An 11442-nucleotide genomic window follows, 5' to 3' on the forward strand; every position below is an offset into this window, starting at 1 on the left:
AATACATGAAAATTTTGATTATATTTTGGAATATAAGTTTCCAAATTTGAAAGTATAATTCAAAATTTGAAATATATGAGGTTTTTGGTAACTACAGAAGTCATCAAATCAGAAGACCAAATACTGTGACTTTTTAACTAATCAGTTCTGTTATAAATGGTTTCTTCTATCACTCTTCTTAATATAGTTTCTGAATGCCTTCCAGTAGTTCATTAAGGGACATGAATTTCCTCAGTACCCGAGCTAGTTAAAGTTTCAACATTAAATATTCCAGTTTTTTATATAATGGATATTCATAACAATTGCAAATAAATCTATATCACCTTTGTCTTCATCATAATAATCATAAGAAAAATAGTGAATAACATGACCATGTGGTTATTAAGCACCAGGAAAAAAAAAGGTGACATTGATAGCTTTTTAATTGATTACAAATTATTTGCTCAGCTGTTATAGTATTTATTCAAACCAAATTCCCCAGACAAAATTTCTATTTGTTGAAGACATTCATCATACACTAGACATCCTGCTATAAATATTTATGTTGCTATGGAAATAGCTTGAAAAGTCTTCATATTGACCGGAGACAAGTGCAGCAATCTAATAAATAGAATTGACATTTGACACATACTTTTCAGATGTGCAAGAGTGAGGTCAAGTGCAGCTGGAATTAAATTAAAGACAAGAGTTTATTTTGGAAAGGTTTTGAAATCAGATCATTTAGGATGTGATAATTCAGACAGAATCCTCAGTCTGGGGTGAGAATTACTTATATGTCAATAAGCACCAAACTTTGAGCTATGTTAATACTAACTATTAGGAACAAGTGCAAAGCAGCAAAGAATCTGAAATTGCACAAGCCAGGTGTCTGGTGAAATTAATAACCATATTCAATATTAGAATCATAGGACTAGAAGGGACCTGGGTCATCTAGTCTACTCTCCTGTATGTGTGGCAGATCTAAATATTATGTAGACTATCTCTGTTTTTCTAACACACATATACAAACATCCAATGATCCACCAATACCCTAGACAATTTATTCCAGTGCTTAACCGTGCTGAGGAAGTTTTTCATAAAGCCCAACCTGAACCTCCCTTGCCACAATATAAACCCATTGCTTTTGTCCTATCCACAGAGGTTAAAAAGTACAATTTATTGCACTTAAAGATGGTTATAATCTCCCCTCTTAGTCTTCTATTCTCCCCACTAAACAAGCTTTTTTTTTTTTTTGTATTCCTTCAGGTCATCTTACACATCTTTAATCACTTTTCCTGGATTGGACACATCTTTACTCAAATGTGGCATCCAGGACTAGACGCAGTACCCCAATATAAACAGAAGAATGACTTCTCTTGTCTTATTTACAACACTCCTGCTAATACATCCCAGAATGATGTCTGTTTTTTTGCAACAGTGTCACACTGTTGACTCAAATTTAATTTGTGCATCCACTATGACTGCTAAATCCATTTCTGCTGTACTCCTTGCTAGGCAGTCGCTTTCCACTGCATGTGTCCCGCTGTTTGTTACTTCCTATGTGGAGCACTTTGAATTTGTCCTTGAATGTAATACTATTTACCTCAAGCCATTTCCCCAGTGTGCCCAGAAAATTTTGAATTTTATTCCTATCCTCCAAAGTAATTGCAACCCTTCCCAAACTAGTATCCACAAACAGTGCACTGTCTATGCCATTATCTCACTTATCAGTGAAGATATTAAACAAAACTGATTACAAAATGGAGGCCTGTAAAACACCACTCATTACGTCCTTCCAGAATAACCATGAGCTACACTCTGAGAATGGATTTTCAACTAATTTTGCACCCATTTATAACAGCTCCATTGAGATTGCATTTCCTTAGTTTCTTTATGACACTCGGGGGAACCTCCAGCCCATGGCCAATGTGCAATTCATCAGAGTTAGCTACTCCTGTTCCACCGGATGCTTAGTTTACCTGAGTGTCTGCAGACACAGAGCTATGAGGCCAGGCCACCTCCTCCCACAGCTCCCATTGTCTGGGAATGGTGAACTGTGGCAACTGGGAGCCACAGGGCTCTGTACCCATTAATGTTCAGATAAACAAAGCATTCAGAGAGGGTAGTTACTTCTTTGGGACTGAAGAAATGAGAAACCTGCTGCCCATTAATTTCATTTGGTGTCCCCTCATTCTTATGTTATCAGAACAAGTAAATAACTTTTCCTTATTCACTTTCTCCATACCACTCATCATTTTATATACCTCTATCATTTCCTTCCCTTAGGCTGTGTCTACACAGGTGCAAATCTTCAAAATAGCAATCTTTTGAAAGCGCACAGCTTGGCGCGGCCACACGGGGGTCCTTTTTGAAAGGACCCGCACCTTTCAAAATCCCAGGATAAGGGGATTTCAAAAGGTGGGGTCCTTTTGAAAAAGACCCCCGTGTAGCTGCGCCAAGCCATGTGCTTTTGAAGCGCCATGGCCGGAAGTGTCCTAATGCTAATGGGGCGCTGAATATTCAATTCAGCGCCTCATTAGTAATCTTTGAAATGACCATTAAGCATGGCTATTTCGAAGATTTGTGCCCATGTAGACACACTCGTTGTCTCCTCTTTTCTAAGAAGAAAAGTGCTAGTCTCTTTAATGTCTCTTCATCTGGGACCCATTGCAAACCCCTAAATATTTTAACAATGAAAAGTCCTGTGGCATCTTATAGACTAACAGATATTTCGAAGTATAAGCTTTCATGGGCTAAGACCTGCTTTGTCAGTTGCAATGTGATATTACATCTGGACATAAACATTTTAGTTGTCTTTTTGTGAACCTTTCCTAATGCCAATATATCTTTTTTGAAATGAGGAGATACATAGGAGCAATATAGTGCAATAAGACATTTTATATAAGGGCAATAAGACATATTGACTGTGTCTACAATACCACCCTCCTTCAAAGGGAGGATGGTAAGTAGGGTGTTGGGAGTTTACTAATGAAGTGCTGCGCTGCTCACACAGTACTTCATTAAGCAAATTCCCCTCCCCGCCCCTCCCCCTCCTGCAGCAACTTCAAAGTTTTAAACTTTGAAGTACTGGCTCACGTCTAGCCGCGGCTTACCTGCCGGTACTTCAAAGTGCCGGTGCAACTTCAAAATCCTTTACTCCCCAAAATTTTTCAAAGGAGGATGGTAGTGTAGACACAGCCAATATGTCTTATTTCCCTCATATAAAATGCCTTATTGCACTACATTTCTCTTATTTATCTCGTCATCTCAAAAAAGATACATTGGCATTAGGGAAGGTTCAGAAAAGGACAACGAAAATGTTTATATCCAAATGTTAATATCACATTGCAACTGACAAAGTGGGTCTTTGCCCATGGAAGCTTATACTCCACAATTTTGAGGAGTAAAGGGACTTCAAATTTGCCCTGGCAGTTTGAAGTACCAGCGGGTGAGCAGAGGCTAGACAACAGCTGTTACTTTGAAGTTTAAAACTTCGAAGCTGCCACAGGGGGGAATTTGCTTAATGAAGTTCTGCGTATGCAGCACAGCACTTCATTAGTAAACTCTCAACACCCTAATTACCATCCTTCCTTCAAAGGAGCGTGGTAGTGTAGACAAGCCCTTTCTGTCTTGTTCTCTATCCCTTTTTAATGATTCTTTCCATCCTATTTGTTTTTTGATGCTCCTGCACAATGCTTTCAGAGAACTATCCACACTGACTCCCAGAGCTCTTTCCTGATGAGTTGTAGCTCAACTATCCCCCATTATATTGTATGTATAGTTGGTGTTTTTCCAGTGTGCTTTACTTTACATTTTCCACATTAAATATCATTTGCTATTTTGTGAGACCTTTTTGAAGGTATTCATAGTGTGCTTTGGTCTTAACTAACTTAAGCAGTTTAGTATGGTCTGCAAACTTTGCCACCTCACAGTTTACCCCTTTGTCCAGATAATTTCTGAGTAAGTTGAATAGGATTGGTCCTAGGACTGACCTTTGTGGAACACCACTAAATTCCTTTTTCCGTTCTGAACTTTATTGAACAAATTAATTAAACAAATAAAGTTTATTAAACAACTAGAATTAAAAGTTTATTATCACAAAAAGCCTTTAAAGATTAATCTAAAACTGAGAAAAGAGGTGCCTTACATCTGGGCCTAATATTATTATTGTATACAAAGACACATAAGAAAAAACAGGAATACGAAAATCTTCTATGCAGAGATAAACATCTAATTTCAAGATTAAACTCATCCTCAGACTAAGCACAATCACTTTATAGTAACAGAATTAATTGCATTTTTTAAAACCTCTAAAGTATGCAAAGACTGTAAACAGCTTTTTATAATGTAGATTCCCTAATCACAGAAGCTACTCTACTCTCCAGTCATGCAAATGAAAACTCAGCTGTGACCCAAACATTGTTGAAGGCCCAAGGTCCCATAATGATTTAAATAATTTTTTTCAGGTATCTATAGCTTCTTTTGTTGCCTCTGTTATAATTGCAAGATGTATAATAAAAGGAAATTACTTGACAGAAAAATGTCAACATTTGGGTCACCTTTGGTTACAGCTACACTAGAAGTATTGCTCAACAGATGTTTCTGTTGGAAGAGATTTTTGAACAAAACATCCATCAACAGAGTGCAGCCATACAGTAAGGTGGATCAAAAGAGCAATCTGTTCTGTCGACAAAGTGTTCTCTTGGCAAAACAGACAAACAGAAGGACAGCAGACAAGTTTGCCCAGTGTCCTGGAAGCCCTGTCTGTTGAGTGTCCACACGGCTTTATTGTCAACATTGACAAAGTCACTCTTCTCCATCTGGGAGAGGCATAAGGTTGTTGGTGGAAATGCCAAGCTTTGTCATCAGACTGTTGACAAAACACATTTTGTGTGTGGACATATGGCAAGTTTTGTCAACAAGACTCTAGTTTTGTCAAAAAAAACTCACTGGTGTAGCCATAGCCTTTGTCTGCTGACACCTGGGCCAAATGACCCTCCTGACTTCCCCTAGGATAGGGCCTATGCCTATTACTGCAATAGAAGGGGGTTGTATGTCATTGTAGCATATCCATCTACTCAAGAGTTGTTTGTAATGTCAATGGAAAAAATTCTTCCATTGACTTAGCTGTGTCAACAGTGCAGGTTAGGTTAGCCTAATTATATCATACAATGCCTGAAATTTTTCACAGCCCTGAACAATGCACAATATTATTCATCATCATTTAATTTAGTCACACAAGAAGTCAATGATTCAGAATCTGATCTTGGCGGGTTTGTGGCACAGTTCGTCCTCAGCTTTCAGGCTATAAGGACATGGTCAATAGATGTACGCAAATAGTACTTTTGGCCACTTTAATCATAATTTTTTCTTGGATAGAGGACAACAGTGAGATGAAACATAAAACATACTCCTTAATTATATTTCGTTAATGTTCTGAGCTCCTCATTCAGTGTTCACTGCATTAAAAAGCTCAAAACCAGTTGTTGCATGAGAATAATACAAGAATGAGCTATGACACTCACACTTAACTCTCTTTTCTCCTTGGCCACATCTACATGGAACTGTACACCCAGCAGTGTAGACAAAAGCCCCCTCTGTTATCAGCCCCTTATGCCTGAAATGGAAGAATTTTTCCGGGCATAAAAGGCTGGTGACAGAGAGGTTTTTTGCTTGCACAGACACATCTACACAATCTGTTTACTGCTGGCAGTGGCCTCTGCCAACAGGGATATCTTGCAGAGCTATGCTAATTAGAAACATGATTATGCTAATGAGCACTCATTTGCAGTTGTGAGTCTGCTCATTTCCATGAAGCTGTTGGCATTACAGGTGCATGTAGACCCAGCCTCGCTGTAGAATAGCAGCTCTTCTGCCATTAACAGGAGTAATATTTTTTCTCTTCCTTTTAAGAATATATAGATAATGTAGAGAAATTTACAAGAACATACCCCTGAATCTGTAATGAAACACTTTTCAGAAGGGCTGAAACTGCCATTAATAAGAAATCTAGGTCATGTAGTTGGAGCCAAAATGTGAAAGCAAGATTAGGCCTTCATGAAAGGCTTTAAAGGCCAGGTTTATATAAACTCTGGAGAAAGGTGCCACGGTTCTGCTGAATGTTTCTAGTCCCCACCCTCTCAGATGGATAGTTGCCTGGGCTACTTTAGAAACTTTCAGCACAGTTAAAAAATGTGCATATGCTTCACAATGTACTTTTTACACAAAATAAGTCAGTTTTCAAAAGCAAGCGAAGAGTTAATTCCTTGGAAAGGCTGAATCACAAAAAAATCAGGAGAAGAATTAAATTTATTTTATCTACTATCCTGTTTTCCTTTAAAACCTACCAAAGTGTCTACTCTACCTATTTTGGGCAGCTATTGTCTGAAGTGAAAGAATTATAAGCATCAGACACCAATCTGGTCTTGCCATCTTCCATATAGTTGTGACACATATTCTGTGTAGGGCATATATGGAGAAGGTGTTTAATCTTATGTTTTGTTTCTGTTCTATATTAATATCCGGATTTTTAAATCCTCAATATCGTGTGCTACATGCAGTTGCAGATAGGCAGCCCCATTATCCATACCTAGCATAAACTTGTAAGACTTATTCATTAATCCCACTGTTTTTTTAGTTTTTGTTTTTGTTTTTAAATTCCCACTGACCCCCTTTGAAAAGCTGTTCCAGAACTTCACTCCTCTGATGGTAAGAAACTTTCACCTAATTTGAAGTTTAATGTTGATGATGACCAGTTTCTCTTATAACATTATACAAGGTCAGTTTATATGCATTTGTTCTTGTGTCTACACTGGCACTGACTTTAAATAACTCTAAATAACTCCTCCTTCTGATGTATTTATAGACAACCATCATATCTTACCTCAGCCTTCTTTTGGTTAGGCTAACCAAACCAAATCTTTGAGTCTCATTTCATAGGTAGATTTTCCTTCTCTAAGATCATCTGACTAGGCTGTTTTTATTAGCTCTGCACCTACTTCAGTTTGAATTCATCTTTCTTAAACACACAAAACAAGAATTGCACATGGTATTCCAGATGAGATCTCATTAGTGCCTTGTATAATGTTACTAACACTTTCCTGTCTCTACTGGAAATATCTTACCTGATACATTCTAGGACTGCATTAGCCTTTTTCATGGACACATCCTGTTAGCCGCTCATACTTATCCTGTGATCAGTCAATGCACCGAGGTCTTCTCTGTCACTTCCAGTTGATACGTCTCTGGCTTCTAGCAAAATTTCTTACTAAGAGTTCCTATGGACATGGCCTGGCATTTTGCATGATTAAATTTCATCCCATTTCTATAACTACAATTTTCAAGGTCATATAGAACTTCTTGTATGATAGGCAATTACCCATCCCTTTGTGTCTTTTTTTTCCCACAGACTCTCATTTTCGTGGCAAGGTGATTATTAAAAATGTTAAATTAGATTGGCCCAAGAACAAACCTTGAGAAACTCTGCTAGTAACTTCCCTCCAGCCTGACAGTTCACCTTTTAGTATGACCTGTTGCAGTTTTCCCTTCAACCAGTTCCTTAGCCACCTTTTAGTTCTAATGTTAATCTCCCTCTTCTCCCATGTAATTTCCCATATGGAGTTGCAACAAATGTCTTACTAAAATCCAGGTAGATTAGATCTACCCTTTTTCCCTAAACAGAAATTAGTTATCTTTTGAAAGATCAGTTTTGTTTGGCACAATCAACCTGTTGTAAAATCAGATCGTATTTTATCCCAGTTACCATTTACATTGTTGTTGTCTACTTGTTTCCTGGATTACTTTTCCCCACCCATTCTTTCTAAAAGATACTTACTGTACTAACAATTCTATAGTCCTGGGCCATGACCCTAAAGTTTAGAGATTCATTAAAATCCCTGCTATGTAATCACTTGTGCCAATTTCCATCACAAATATCTATTTCCCTCACTGTTTAAACAGAGTCCAGCCAGTGAGAACAGTTCTCTGTTCACGAATGTCTCCCAGGGGTCAAAGGTCCCAAAGCCCTCCTCACATCAGTGCTGCCTGAGCCATCTATATATAATTATAATGCTGTCTTGCTTTCATGCTGCTTCTCTCGGGACAGGTTAGAAACCTACTCAAGATCACCTGAGTCCCCATTCTTCACATGTATTCCCTGTCCTGGCATAGTCTCTCTTGATAAGTTCCAGTGACAATCTAGCTTTATCATTTGTTCCCATGTTAAGGACAATCAGCAGATTCTTTCCCACACCCATCATGATCCTCTTCAGACTCAAGCCCACATCCCATATTTTAGCTCCTGGCAGACAACACACCATTCTGTGCACCAGATCCAGTCTCGCGAAAGGCCTGTCTGTTTTCCTTCATAGGATTTACCAGTCATATAAACCTGCCTCTTCCTGGTGTTGGTGTGATTCTCCAGCCATCCTCCTTTTGATCTCGTTTGCGATCTTCTATGTAAAAATTCTGTACTCTACCAGGCCTCCAAATTTTATCTCAATTGACTCTTCTCCTTTTGCACTCTCACCTTTTACTACTGAACATAGAACCTTCTTCATTTTCCAACTCAGCTAATGTATTTGGCTACACCTACACTACAGAGTTGTATCAAAATACCAACTGTTATTTTCAAATAGTGTCGCAAGCATCTACACTATACACATACTATTTCAAAATAAATTCAAAATAATGGGCACATTATTCCAAAATTAGAAAACTTCATTGCAGGAGGAATAACACCTATTTCAAAATAAGCTGTTTTGAAACAAGCCATAATGGTGTCCAGTGTAGTAGTAGTAGTAGGCATCCTTCAGCCTGCATAGACTATGAAGCGCGCCCTTTAAAGTTTCAATTGAGGACTTCATTTACAGCGTCTATTGTGACTATGAAGACCCACATGAGAGTGACAGTCCTTGCTGCATCTCTTGCAGATGTAGTGGGTGTCTGGCAAGTCCTTATTGTGCTTTCTGTGCGCTCACTTCTCCTCTGCTAGCTGTCTGATCTTCATCTCACCCTTCTGAAGGCCATTGTGTAACCCCTGCCTCCATCTGCTGCGGTCGTCTGCTAGTTCTCCCCAGTTATCCAGCTCGATGTCTACCTCTCTGAGGTCCCTCTTGCAGACATCTTTGTAGCGCAACTGGGGGCATCTGGGAGGTCTTTTGCCAGAGGCTAGCTTACCATACAGGATGTCTTTTGGAATCCTTCCATCATTCATCCTGTGGATGTGGCCAAGCCAGCGGACTTGACGCTGCCTGAGGAGGGTGTGCATGGTTGGGATTCCAGCTTGCTCAAGGACAGCAGTGTTGGTCACTCTGTCCTTCCATGATATTCCAAGGATGCGCCTGAGGCAGCGCAAGTGGAAGACGTTCAGCCTCTTTTCCTAGCGGGCATACAGGGTCCAAGTCTCGCTGCCATAAAGGAGGGTGCTGAGGATGCAGGCTCTGTAGACTTGCATTTTGGTGTGAGTGTACGGCTTGTTGTTATTCCACACTCTCTTGCTGAGTCTGGACAGAGTTGTGGCCGCTTTTCCAATCCTCCTGTTTAGCTCAGTGTCCAACGACAGGGTGTCAGTGATGGTGGACCCGAGGTAAACGAACTCGTGGACGACCTCTAACATATAGTTGTCAATGCTGATTGATGGGGATTCAGCAACATCCTGACTGAGTACGTTTGTCTTCTTTAGGCTGATGGTAAGCCCAAAGTCCTTGCACGCTTTGGAAAACTGATCCAGCAGTTTTTGAAGCTGGTCTTCTGTGTGAGACACTACAGCAGTATCGTCTGCGAACAGCATGTCTCTGATGAGGACTTCTCGCACCTTAGACTTAGCTTTCAGCCTTACAAGGTTAAACAGTTTCCCATCAGATCTTGTGTGCAGCAAGATGCCCTCTGTTGAAGATCCAAAGGCATGCTTCAGGAGGAGTGTGAAGAAGATCCCGAAAAATGTCGGAGCAACCATGCTTCCTTGTTTGACGCCGCTCCTGATTCTGAAAGCATCCGATAATGCGCCGTCATATTGGATGGTTCCTCTCATGTCTTCGTGGAATGACTGGATCATCTTGAGTAACCGTGGAGGACAGCCTATCTTGTGGAGCAGTTTGAACAGACCATCCCTGCTGACCAAGTCAAAGGCCTTGGTCAGGTCGATGAAGGCTATGTAGAGTGGCTTCCTCTGCTCCCTGCATTTCTCCTGCAGCTGCCTTAGAGAGAAGACCATGTCAATGGTAGACATCTCTGCGCAGAATCCGCACGGCAATTGGGGTACACCCTCTCAGCAATCTTCTGGAGTCTGCCAAGGATGACGCGAGCGAACAGTTTACCAGTGACGCTTAGGAGGGAGATTCCACGGTAGTTGTTGCAGTCGCTTCTGTCTCCTTTGTTCTTATACAACGTTACAATGTTAGCGTCGCGCATATCCTGTGGAACCTCACCCTCTTTCCAGCACAGGCACAGTAGCTCATGTAGGGGTTCCAGGAATGTGTCCGCGGCACATTTGATTACCTCTGGTGGTATACCATCCTGACCAGGGGCCTTTCCTGCTGCAATGCTGTCGATGGCTCTCTTCAGTTCATCCACAGTCGGTTCTTGATCCAGTTCATCCGTTAGTGGTAGGAGCTGGATGGCATTGAGGGCTGCGTCAACCACAACGTTCTCGCGTGAGTACAGCTCGGAGTAGTGCTCAACCCAGCATTCCATCTGTTTGGCTTTGTCAGCAATGACTTCACCAGATTTGGATTTCAGAGGTGCCATCTTGTTCTTAATGGGTCTTAATGCCTTCCTCATACCCTCGTACAGTCCTCTGAGATTACCAAAGTTGGCACAGGTCTGGATGCTGCTGCATAGCTGGAGCCAGCGGTTATTGGCACAGCATCTGGCTGTCTGCTGTACTGTTCTTCTGGCCTCTCTAAGTGCTTGCTGGGTACTCTGGCTTGGTGAGCATTTGTACTCCAGGAGTGCAGCACACTTCTTTTCAATGACTGGAATCATCTCATCGGAGTTAGCTTTGAACCAGTCGTTCATGTTTCTAGCTCTTCTTCCAAACACCGACAAGGCCGTGTTGTAAACTGTATCCCTCAGATGTTGCCATTTGGATGTCCAATGCCACTACCTCAAAATAGGCACTAGCTGCATCTACACTAGGCAAATATTTTGAAAGAGCAGGCCCCAGTTTGAAGTAGTGTACAGTGTGTCTACACATGCTACATGCTCTTTGGAACATGAAATTGATGGTAGGCGCCTCAGGAATCGAAACCACTCTTCCAAACAGGAAATAGGAAGAGGCCAATCTTTTGATGTCTTTTTTTTTAAAAAAAAGGATGTGTGTAGACACTTCATGTCCTGCTTTTTCAACAGAGCAGGGTCCCTGCCATGGCAGCAATCAGCTGTTAGGCGGAGACGTGCTGTCCAACCCCTACAGGGCTCTATGGTCTGTGTGTGCAACTGCTCTTAAAGCTGCATGCACCCAGA

Source organism: Carettochelys insculpta, chromosome 1, assembly GCF_033958435.1.
Source record: "Carettochelys insculpta isolate YL-2023 chromosome 1, ASM3395843v1, whole genome shotgun sequence".
NCBI lineage: Eukaryota > Metazoa > Chordata > Testudines > Carettochelyidae > Carettochelys > Carettochelys insculpta.